General features: G+C 37.1%; 1 pseudogene; it reads right to left on the reverse strand.

Moving 5' to 3' along the window:
• Positions 1-5913: 5913 nt before the first annotated feature.
• On the reverse strand, positions 5914-8476 carry LOC114627740 (annotated as a pseudogene).
• Positions 8477-9795: the final 1319 nt, after the last annotated feature.

Raw genomic sequence — 9795 nt, forward strand, 5'->3', positions numbered from 1 at the left:
AAGTCCTCTATCATCATCATTAGAAGTGATTTTAAATCTGAATCTTGCTTTCCTGTTGATATTGGGAATTCAGGACTTTCTAGTGTGAGAGAACTAGGTTTTAATTATTCCAAGTACCCTGTGTTGCTGATGTTTATGTTCTTTTGCTTGCCATTAGCCATCTGGTTAACCTTAGTGCTACCTGTCCTGTCTCTTACTGGAGCCTGTCTTTCCTATTATCTTGGTTGTTTCAGAAATGTGTGGGGTGGGTGTTACTACTGGGGTTAGAGCTGGGGCCCAAGATCTGCTCAGTGCTCGGTCCCAGACTGGAAGGAACCAGTGTTCTGGGCCAGGAGTGAATTCCTGGGTCCCAGTGGGTTCCAGTTACTCCCTGTTTGGGGCCAGTGTTGCTGTCTCCTTACCTAAGATATGCCGAGGTAGAGCTCCTGGGAGGCCTGCTTCTCTGTGTTTTGAGAAATTGGGTGCAGAGCAACCTCCCAGGATCTGCTCAGTCCTTTAGCCTAGACTGGAAGGACCTATCCTAACTTTCAAGACTTACAATTTTACACCTGAGGTATGCCCTGGTTTTAGCTTCTAAACAATCTGAAAACTATCCTCTCAATATGAGCAACTTGGGTTGGCTGTGAGATGACTACCAGTCTTCAACTCCATGAGAAATCTGAGAGCAATTTAAATATTACCTGAAAAATTTAAGAGGCACTAGCATAGCTTCCAAAACTAAAACAAATTGTAGAAACAACTGTCTACCTGGAGAGTCCAATATTTCTCATAAGGTTAGAGCAACTGTCTTCAGCTTTCTGGCCCTGAACATCTGATAGACCTTAAGTAAAACAGAAAATACAATGAAGTACTAGCTTATTCTTTCTCATCAGAACTAAGCTGTCCACTATCTTGCATCTTGTTCCCTTTCATGAATAGCATTGTTCTGCAAAGGAAATGGGCAATTTCTGCCCAGTGGCTACCTTTTCCATGATGAACAACCTTGCCTGGCAGTGAAGGTGCTTAATATCTTCTTTGAACCAAGAAGGGTGTGCTGTCAGGAGCAGATATGTCTCAACATCAAATGATTAAATAACATTAAATGTCACATATGTGAATTTCTGATGTTTTTGAAAACCATGTATCTATGTAAAGTATATCTGAACTACTATTGCCCTATAACTGCTCTCAGCTATTTCTAATTGAAATATCTCAAAAACAGTCTTTTATTATTAACTCAGAAGCATGAGTTTGCTCTCTGGCACTTAACTCATATAGCTTAATCATCTAAAAATAGTGTGTAATAGCAGTTATAGAAGACTGGGTCTAAGCTTTGTATTCTTAACTTTTTGTATCAATAGAAGAAATTTATACCAATGAAAACCTTAAATCTGTATCAAAAGTAAATTCTGTACAAACGTAAGAAATTATAACTTCAACTTTGTAGCCATTATAAACATTTCTTAAGATTACAACTAAACACTGAATTCCAGGAGCTGTTGTGCCCCTCCCCCAAAAAGCTCCTTCCCATATCAGACACTTTGGTCCCCCTCCTCTCTCCCTCCCTGCTCTGCATTTTATCTCTTCCTCTGTACAAAAACTTTCTCCCTTTTTCTCTCTGCAATTGTCTTCTTCCCCATGGTGAATTCACTGGCTTCATTCCTTTGAACTAGTGTAGCAGCATCTCAATAAACTTGCCTTGATAAACTCTAATCTGGCTTGAATTGACTCATTTCACCAATGGAGAATAATTTATTACATACATTAAACACATGTGAACAATTGACCAAAGACCCTCCCTCAGCTTTCAGTTAATCACACAAAGGTGGCTCAAAATGTAGACCTCCCTTCATAGGATGGCAGCCATTACCACAGGAAAGCACCATGCAATTTGCACAAATCAAAAAACCAGAGGGACAAGGAAGCCAAATGTGCAAAACCAAACAGACAGCCACTGTTGCAATTCCTTATCAAGTGAGACCCAGAAGCCAAGAGAGGTCAACAGCAGAAAAACTTTACAGTCACCACAGCTCCCGTCCATGTTCAGGTTACTCATCTTTAGCCAGTGTGCCATAAACCTGGCCTTTGTAGCCCTCAGGTCAGAACCCCTGGCGTTTCCTTTCTGTGTGTCACTCAGTCTTCTATGACTGAGATGAAATATCTGATGGATTCCACTGAGAAGAAGGAAAGGCTCATCTTGGCTTGAGGTCCTTGGTCCATTTTAAGCTGTGACAAGGTAGAAATGTCATGGCAGAGGAAGTAGAAAGCTGTTTACCTAGTAATGGTCAGAAAACAGAGTGAGCACAGGATACACCCTTCAATACTATATGGCCAGTTCCTCCATTCTGGCAGCAGTTCCTAACCAAACACCTCCTAAAACTGTCACCAAATTATGAACTTTTAGCAAATGACCTGTGTGTGCATGTGAAAACCCTATTATGTGAGGGATTTTTCCCACTGGTTTAGGCTCTTGCATGGCAGGTATGCTCAGATGTTTTGTCTCAGCTTTGATGTATTTTTGACAGGACACAAAGGTCTTCAGCACTGGAACTCGGCAAGTGGACCATGTTATTATCTTTTCCTTTGGGTCAGGATATCTGCCTACATCCTACAGAACTGAAGCCTGACCCATGGGTCTAATACCACAGAGGTTTAGAGAAGTCTACTCTCAGATCAATTCAGTGATTCTAGAGTGGATCTGGAATATATTTAACTAACAGGTATTCAATAGTCAAACATTTTATCTCCCAGTTAGTTGTATTAGTCTCACTACCTGGGAGTATGCTGTGCACAATCCAGGAATTTTAACAGTTCTCCCCTACAGGATGACAATTTTTGCAATGGTGGAGCAAGATGTTTAAAGACATAGTTTACAGACACAGGTCCAAATGCATTTTTCTGCTTCTGTAGATATCCAGATCCTATGGATCTAGCTTAATTACATTCAATATATATCTCTTAAGAACTCACAGCATAGACTGCAATATGGATCCAGGACGGTTCTTGCCTTGAAGCATGCCAATTTGCTAAGAGAAAAAGACAGGTAAGAAGATTAACATCAATGAGCTTGCTGATCTCAAAGATACTGTAATGAGTTCAGTTAGAGGTGAAGGTGTGAGAGAGCATAAACTGGGGATGCATTATAAATACTTTCTAGAATAGGGGTTTTCACATTACTCAAAGTCATGTGTCTGGTGAGCAAACTACAAACAGATGCATTTATTGGCTTAAGAGAGAAGAGCTAAGTTGTAAGCTGTGCTCAGTCATCTTGCAACATCCTCTGGCTAGGCAGGTATACTCACCGACAAATTACAGTTTGAAAAGTTGCTTGGTAACAGAAGCATTAGAAACCTTGACTATTGCTGAGATGATAATAACATGGGTAAGACTTTTCTTTGTTCAGTAACTGCCATCTTCAACCCACAGAAGGCACCTATTTGAAGACATATTTGTTTGTTTGCATTTTAATATTTCTCATGTGATACCAAAAGCTTCTATAAAAAAAATACATGTGTCCACCTAGAGTTACTGTACATACAACCCTTTCCAAATGAAGTCTTCAAAGGCAGAGTTTATACATAAATTCTAAGCTACACCACAACTTGTTTATAATCAACCCTCTCTTAAAAAAATGTTATTTTATGTTAACAACATCACATCAATTTTACAGTTTTAGAGAATTTGAATTTCAGGGATTGATAGCTTTGGTCTGGTCTTGAGGTCAGTGATTCTTTAGAGATGACCTGTGTTTGTTCTCAGTTTTAAAACTAAATCATGGAAGATGCTCTTTATGGTCCATCACAGAACAGTTGAATGTATCCCCAGTGAAACTGGATTTTCCTCACCCATAACTTCCTAGTACCAGCATCTCTCAACTGAAATCCCTTGAGGGCATAGCACTATTTATGAACAGATAAAACCAATTTCATAAATGCATTCTGATTTTAGCTATATTTGCTAATACAAAGATTACTAAAATAAAAATCTCTAATATTAAATATGCTTGATTTAAATAGCTACAAATATTTATAATCTCAAAATCAAAATAAAAGAATTTTTTGATGCTTATCAAGTTGTGCCTTATAGGTGTGACTCTTCCTGAGACTAAGCAAGTAAGGGAGATTTTATTCTCTTCTAAGCAAATGTGTCCTGGGCTCTGCACATCTCTGGTACACATGGGAGTTTTTAGCACAATGAACAGGAAGTTGATTTCTACTGTTTTTGAAAGTCAAATTTTTCTTGACTCGGGACCATCTGGGGGTCAGACTCTTTATATCTGTATAGTTTTAGACAAGCCTAACAGTTTTCTGCAAGTCAGTGAGTGTGAGCTGAGAGAAGGGGCGTTTGTCTTTAAAGTTTAGAAGATCAGAGGGATGGTTAAAAGATGAGCTGAAGGGTTAGAGAAGGCCAGCAGGTTCTTCCTGCTCTGTCAGCCTGCATTCAAAGTAGACCAACAGAGTTGCTGAGCTGTCTTTTGTTCAAAGCTCTGTGAGAACTTTCTCATTCCCACACAGCCCTGAAGGTCAGGCAGACATCTCAGATTCCCCATTTCTCTCTGCTCTGCTGTGGTGATGCAGTTTCTTACATCTCCCTCCAGAGATAGCTTCTATTTATACACATGTGTACTGATTATTTTCTGTTCTTTGTAAAAACACAAACCATGTCACACTCTGTAGATGGACTGACTCTTTTATCTACCTTGTCTTCTACTGATAAGAATGAAAATGATTTGTTTTCTCTTATACTATTTTGGGTTCAAACTTTCCAGTGATTCTTACTCAACCAGAGATTGGATTTGACATTTGGATAGCTCTATTTTAACTGTTAGAGAGTCAACCCCTTATATCTTTGTTTACAAAGAGCTCTCTTAAGGTCCTGATGTTAAATTTTGTCATGGAATTACCTAGACTCTTAATCTGAGCTGTTATGTGTTCTGTGGTGAAGGAAACAGAATGATAAAAGTGTTGAAAATTCCGTGGTGTTAGAGACCATATGCTAGCCACATCAGTTAGTGAGAAGAAAGTGGACTAATTAATTTAAGGTGTGTTCATTTAATATCTACATGAAGGCAGCTTTCTAATGATTGTTACCCTGAATAACACAGATCTCTAGGGATCTCTCAACAAAGCTGCTGACATAAGAAATTATATTAACCATAATATACTTCTAATCTGTTCATCTCTGATAAAATTTTTCTTTCACATTGTAGTATTTAAATTTTTGTTTGGGCTGGAGTCTTGGCTAAGTGGTAGAGAACTTTTGTTGTATGCAAAAGGATTGAATTGATTCTCTGGTTCTATAATAGATAAGCCATATATCCACAAAATTTTTTTGCTCTTAAAAATAAAAAAAAATACATGTTTAGAAATATACTGCAAACAATCTCAGATTTAGTATAGGTAAATTGCTTTTAACGTTCTCTCCATATTCCTCCTGAATGATTGACATCTTACAGTTTAAAGGACGATAAAATCATGAATAAGATAAAAAGATCATTATTTTTTTGAAAATGTATTCTGTAAAATCACAACATTTATAAGCTTATGAAGTGTTCAGATATCTTCTCAAGAAATGTACATGTTCATATTAATCAGTTTAAAAAGAAGATATTATTTTCTCTAGCTAACTCAACACAGGTCACAGACACATGCTAGATTAGAAGAATCTATATTAAAACATCTCCTCATCTTTTTGTTGAACATTTTCCCCTCAGATTGTCTATACAGAGAAACCAGGTTTGAATGGATGTATAGAAAAAAAGAAGAAAAGAAAGAAAAATTGAGATAATAGAGTTTTCCTGATCCAACCAATGCACTTTTAGCAAGAACTCTGAGATGGGAAAGAAAATGAAGCAAGAGAGACTGTTGCTTTCATGCTTTATTTAGCTGTAGCAACTTTGTCAACTTTTCTAGACACATGGCAGAGCCACTGCACTTAGGGGGAAGACATTCTGGCCAAGAAGAGGATGCTGTTGGTGTTCATGATGAATAGGAAAGTGTGATTACAAGAGAAATCTTTGGGCATTGGTGCAGATAATAAGTGGGATTTCACTCTTGAGGCAACAGCAGCTTCTGTCCCCTTTCATTTGCCTCCAAAAAGGACTTGTGTAAAACATTAGACACCACGAGACCTTGAGTGCTGCTCATGCCTGAGAAGTCAGCCTTCTGTGGATTGAAGGCATCGACCATCCCCATGTGTTCCAATGGACATGGGTGATCATACTTCTCTTGCACTTTGAACAGAGGCAAAGATAAACACACGTCGACCATGTGCATGTTCTCTGGGTTCGTCCACTCTAGTATCTTGTCAGCAGTGAGTTGTTCTTCAAGCTACAAAAGGAGAAGAAAAGAGATGGCCATGATTAACTGAAAGACTGTAACTTGCATGAACGGTGAATTAAAGTGAAATCTTTAGCAATAAATAAGTACTGATATCTTGGTTTAGATATTATTTATTTAGATAATTTAAGGTTAGCTTTCATTTCCAATATGGAAAAAATAGAATCATCATTTTGTACAAAATAAACTGTGTACATTATTGTTTATGCTCCCAACCATCTTATTTTTAATAGATGTTTCTTTATATTTTCCTGTACATAGTATTATATTTTATAACTATCATAGAGTGCCCCAAGTTTTTCTTTTTTTATTCAAAATATTTATAAACACTTTCTACACTGCTATGTATTTTTTCAACCAAGTTCATCTTGTTCCATATTAGTGGCATTATGTTGATATTTAATATTCATTACTCAGCTTAATTCCTGACTAGGCAAGCATGCAGTGTGATTCAGGCTGTGTGTAAAATGCTTATATTACAGGATGAGACACATTATCACCTTTTATATTTTTCATTATAGTCATGTTTAATTATTTTCCTTAGTGTCTTAATTGAATTTTATACATTAGGAAGAAATCCGGTAATAGAAGAAAGAAAAGGAGACACAAGCCGTACCTTCTTCAGACCATAAATGTCCACTGGCAGCAGATGAACATACTTAGCTCTTTGCCTTTGTATGTTATTTCCACAATCTTGGCCTGCACATCCTCTAGAAAGATAAAGTTAAATTTGTTTCTTTGTTTCATCATCTGGATAGGTTTACTTGTATTCTGCAAACATCAACATGTCAAACACATATTAAGGGAGACCTAGGACAGCACAGATGATATTGTTGAGACACAAAACATATCAGCTTCCGTTGAAGAGATAACTCTGAAGTTCTGTGAAGTCCAGACAAATTTTTTTAGTTATCACTATTCATGTAAAATTATAAAAATAAAACATATGATATGTTTTATTTTTTACTTTAGTGGCATCATTTATAGTTAAATTAAATTACTAACACATTACATTTTCTACATTGACTCTTAGTTTTCCAGAACTGCCAGCAACTTAGAGAAATTGATACGATAGGAAAATAGGTCTGGGTGGAGGCTTTAGATTCATAAACTTACCACTAAATAAACCATATGTAAGCAAATCTCCTGTAGTATTGCCACTGATTACCTTCTGCCAAGCTCTCCATACATCCTCTTAGCTCGCTTCATATTTATGGAGACCATCCCATAATTTCTAGTGCCTCCTCTGAGAAAGAAGTGTGACACGACTTCACATCCAAATCTCTTTTGTTTGGAACTTCCCCTACAAATTGATTTTTCAAAATGTAGAATGTTCACCATATCTATAATGTTGTAAAAGATCTGCAGCCCTTCTAGGCATGAGGTACCCTGTACTCGCATGAGATGCTGCAGGTTTTTCTCTTGTCTCCTTTGTGCTTTCATTGAATTCAAGATCCTGGGAGGGACATTCAGTGTAATAAGAAAAGTTCACTTCAAGTTCTGTCTAAATCCAAGAAAACAAAAACAGAGCAAACTCCTGAAAAATAAAGCCAAAACTTTAAAAAATTTTTGGAAAAATATATATTCCAAATATTTGTACAAGAGTTTGTAAGAAACACCATAAAGCTGCTCTATCACCACTCAAATAACTGGATGCCCATCCAGTCAGTGCGTGAGGAATACCTCACTTCACATCCCTCAGATCTGAGACAACCCATTGCTTGCATCAGTAATCTCTAAAGTTTAACATAATTTCTTGTTGTTGGACAATTGAATGGAATTATTCTAGCCTAGCACCCAAAAGATTTCAGAATCACCTGGACCATGTTTGGGAAGGGTGTGTCCTTCCCATAGTTTCATGTTCACAGTCAAGACAATGTCTACTGAGCTCCTTGTCCTTCATCACAGGCATCAAGCTTTATTGTCATTTACCTGAACACTTACTGACTGCTAGAGAGACAAGTTCAAATTGGTCAACACAATGAAGCTTTACCTACCTTCTTAATTTGTTGTTTAGTGTTTCCTTTGGCTTCAAACTGGAACATTGGTAGTGCTGTCTTCACACTGGTCGGGGAATAGAAGATGTTGTCATTTGATTCTCTGAGCTGCCTGTACAGCTCAAGTGTGAATTTAGTAGTGGCTTCAGCAAGCAAATACATGGTGGCTTAGTGTGACCTTAAAGTCTTAGAACAGCATAAAGTCAGCACAAAGGTTAGAATGACTTCACTAAATAAAGCATTACTCTGTAATGAATATTCCTTAAAGAAAATGACATACCTCTATTATGAGATTCTGACAAATAAATTCTTCAACGTACTTCTCCTAACTAGAAGGTATGACGTCAGAGTCTATAAGACTTTGAAAACAGCAAATAGAGAATCTTTTTAACTTTCGTTCCTCACCAGCTGTGCTAGGTTTGGGTGGAAAGGTTTCAAATGAATTCCAAGATAAAATTTTCTGTAGCTTGCAGGCAGCTAGATGTCACCCTCTGAATGTTGTCTTTAATTTTCTGTAGTTGCCAGACACAATTCCTACATGCTTCGGAAGATACATATGTTTAACTGAAAATAAACTACTTAGATAAATAACAAAATAAGTGAAGCAGGCATGTAACTTTTCTTTGGCAGATCGAGAAAATTGCAATCAGGCAAAATATCATATACACATGATATATAACATAGCATTGTTCTCCTCAAACATAGTTCATTCTGTTCATCAATAGTAACTGGAAACACTTGTGTTTCTGAAGGCAGAAGTGGGCAGGAAGGAGAAGAGCCTGTGTGTGGCTGACCCTGAGATCTGGAATTTATAGCTCTCCTCTTACCACTGCTGCCTTATTATTTCAGTAGCATTTCACATAAATCAACTTCAGATTTCATAACCAGGTTAGCCTTTTTAGGTGTGAATTTGTGAGAAAAGGCTGGCTTCCCATCCTACCACTGGTCCCATAATTGATGGCTTTTTAACCACTGTCATCTGCTGACTCTTCTGTAATGCACATGTGCACTTTTCTAATAGCAATGATGTTACTTTAAACTTTGAACTTTGTTACACTCCTGACAATTGTATTCTTCTGTGTGACACACCCAATTACCTCATTTCAGACAACTGAATTGACTTTAAGGAACACCTCAGATACCAAACAACTACAAAACTTACATTAGGTACTTTTCTTTATGAAAAAATTCATTAATTCTGTCAATTTCTGTATTAATTACTCAATGCAAAGAGAAACATACTTCTAATTCTAGTTGAAATGATAACAAACAATCTGGAGAACATTTGTTGTTGTTTTCTTTTTGGTTTATTGTTTGTTTTTTTGTTTGCTTTCCTTTGTTTATTTGCCTCTTCATGATACTATATCTTGCCACAGCTATTTCCTAAGCCTCCTAAAGCTAGCTGACTTGGACTTTTCTGTTGTTTAAAGAGTGTGAGAAAATTACTTCCGTTTTGAACTGACATTATAGTAAGGAGAAGA

This window comes from Grammomys surdaster, unplaced genomic scaffold, assembly GCF_004785775.1.
Source record: "Grammomys surdaster isolate TR1022 unplaced genomic scaffold, NIH_TR_1.0 257, whole genome shotgun sequence".
Taxonomy (NCBI): Eukaryota; Metazoa; Chordata; class Mammalia; order Rodentia; family Muridae; genus Grammomys; species Grammomys surdaster.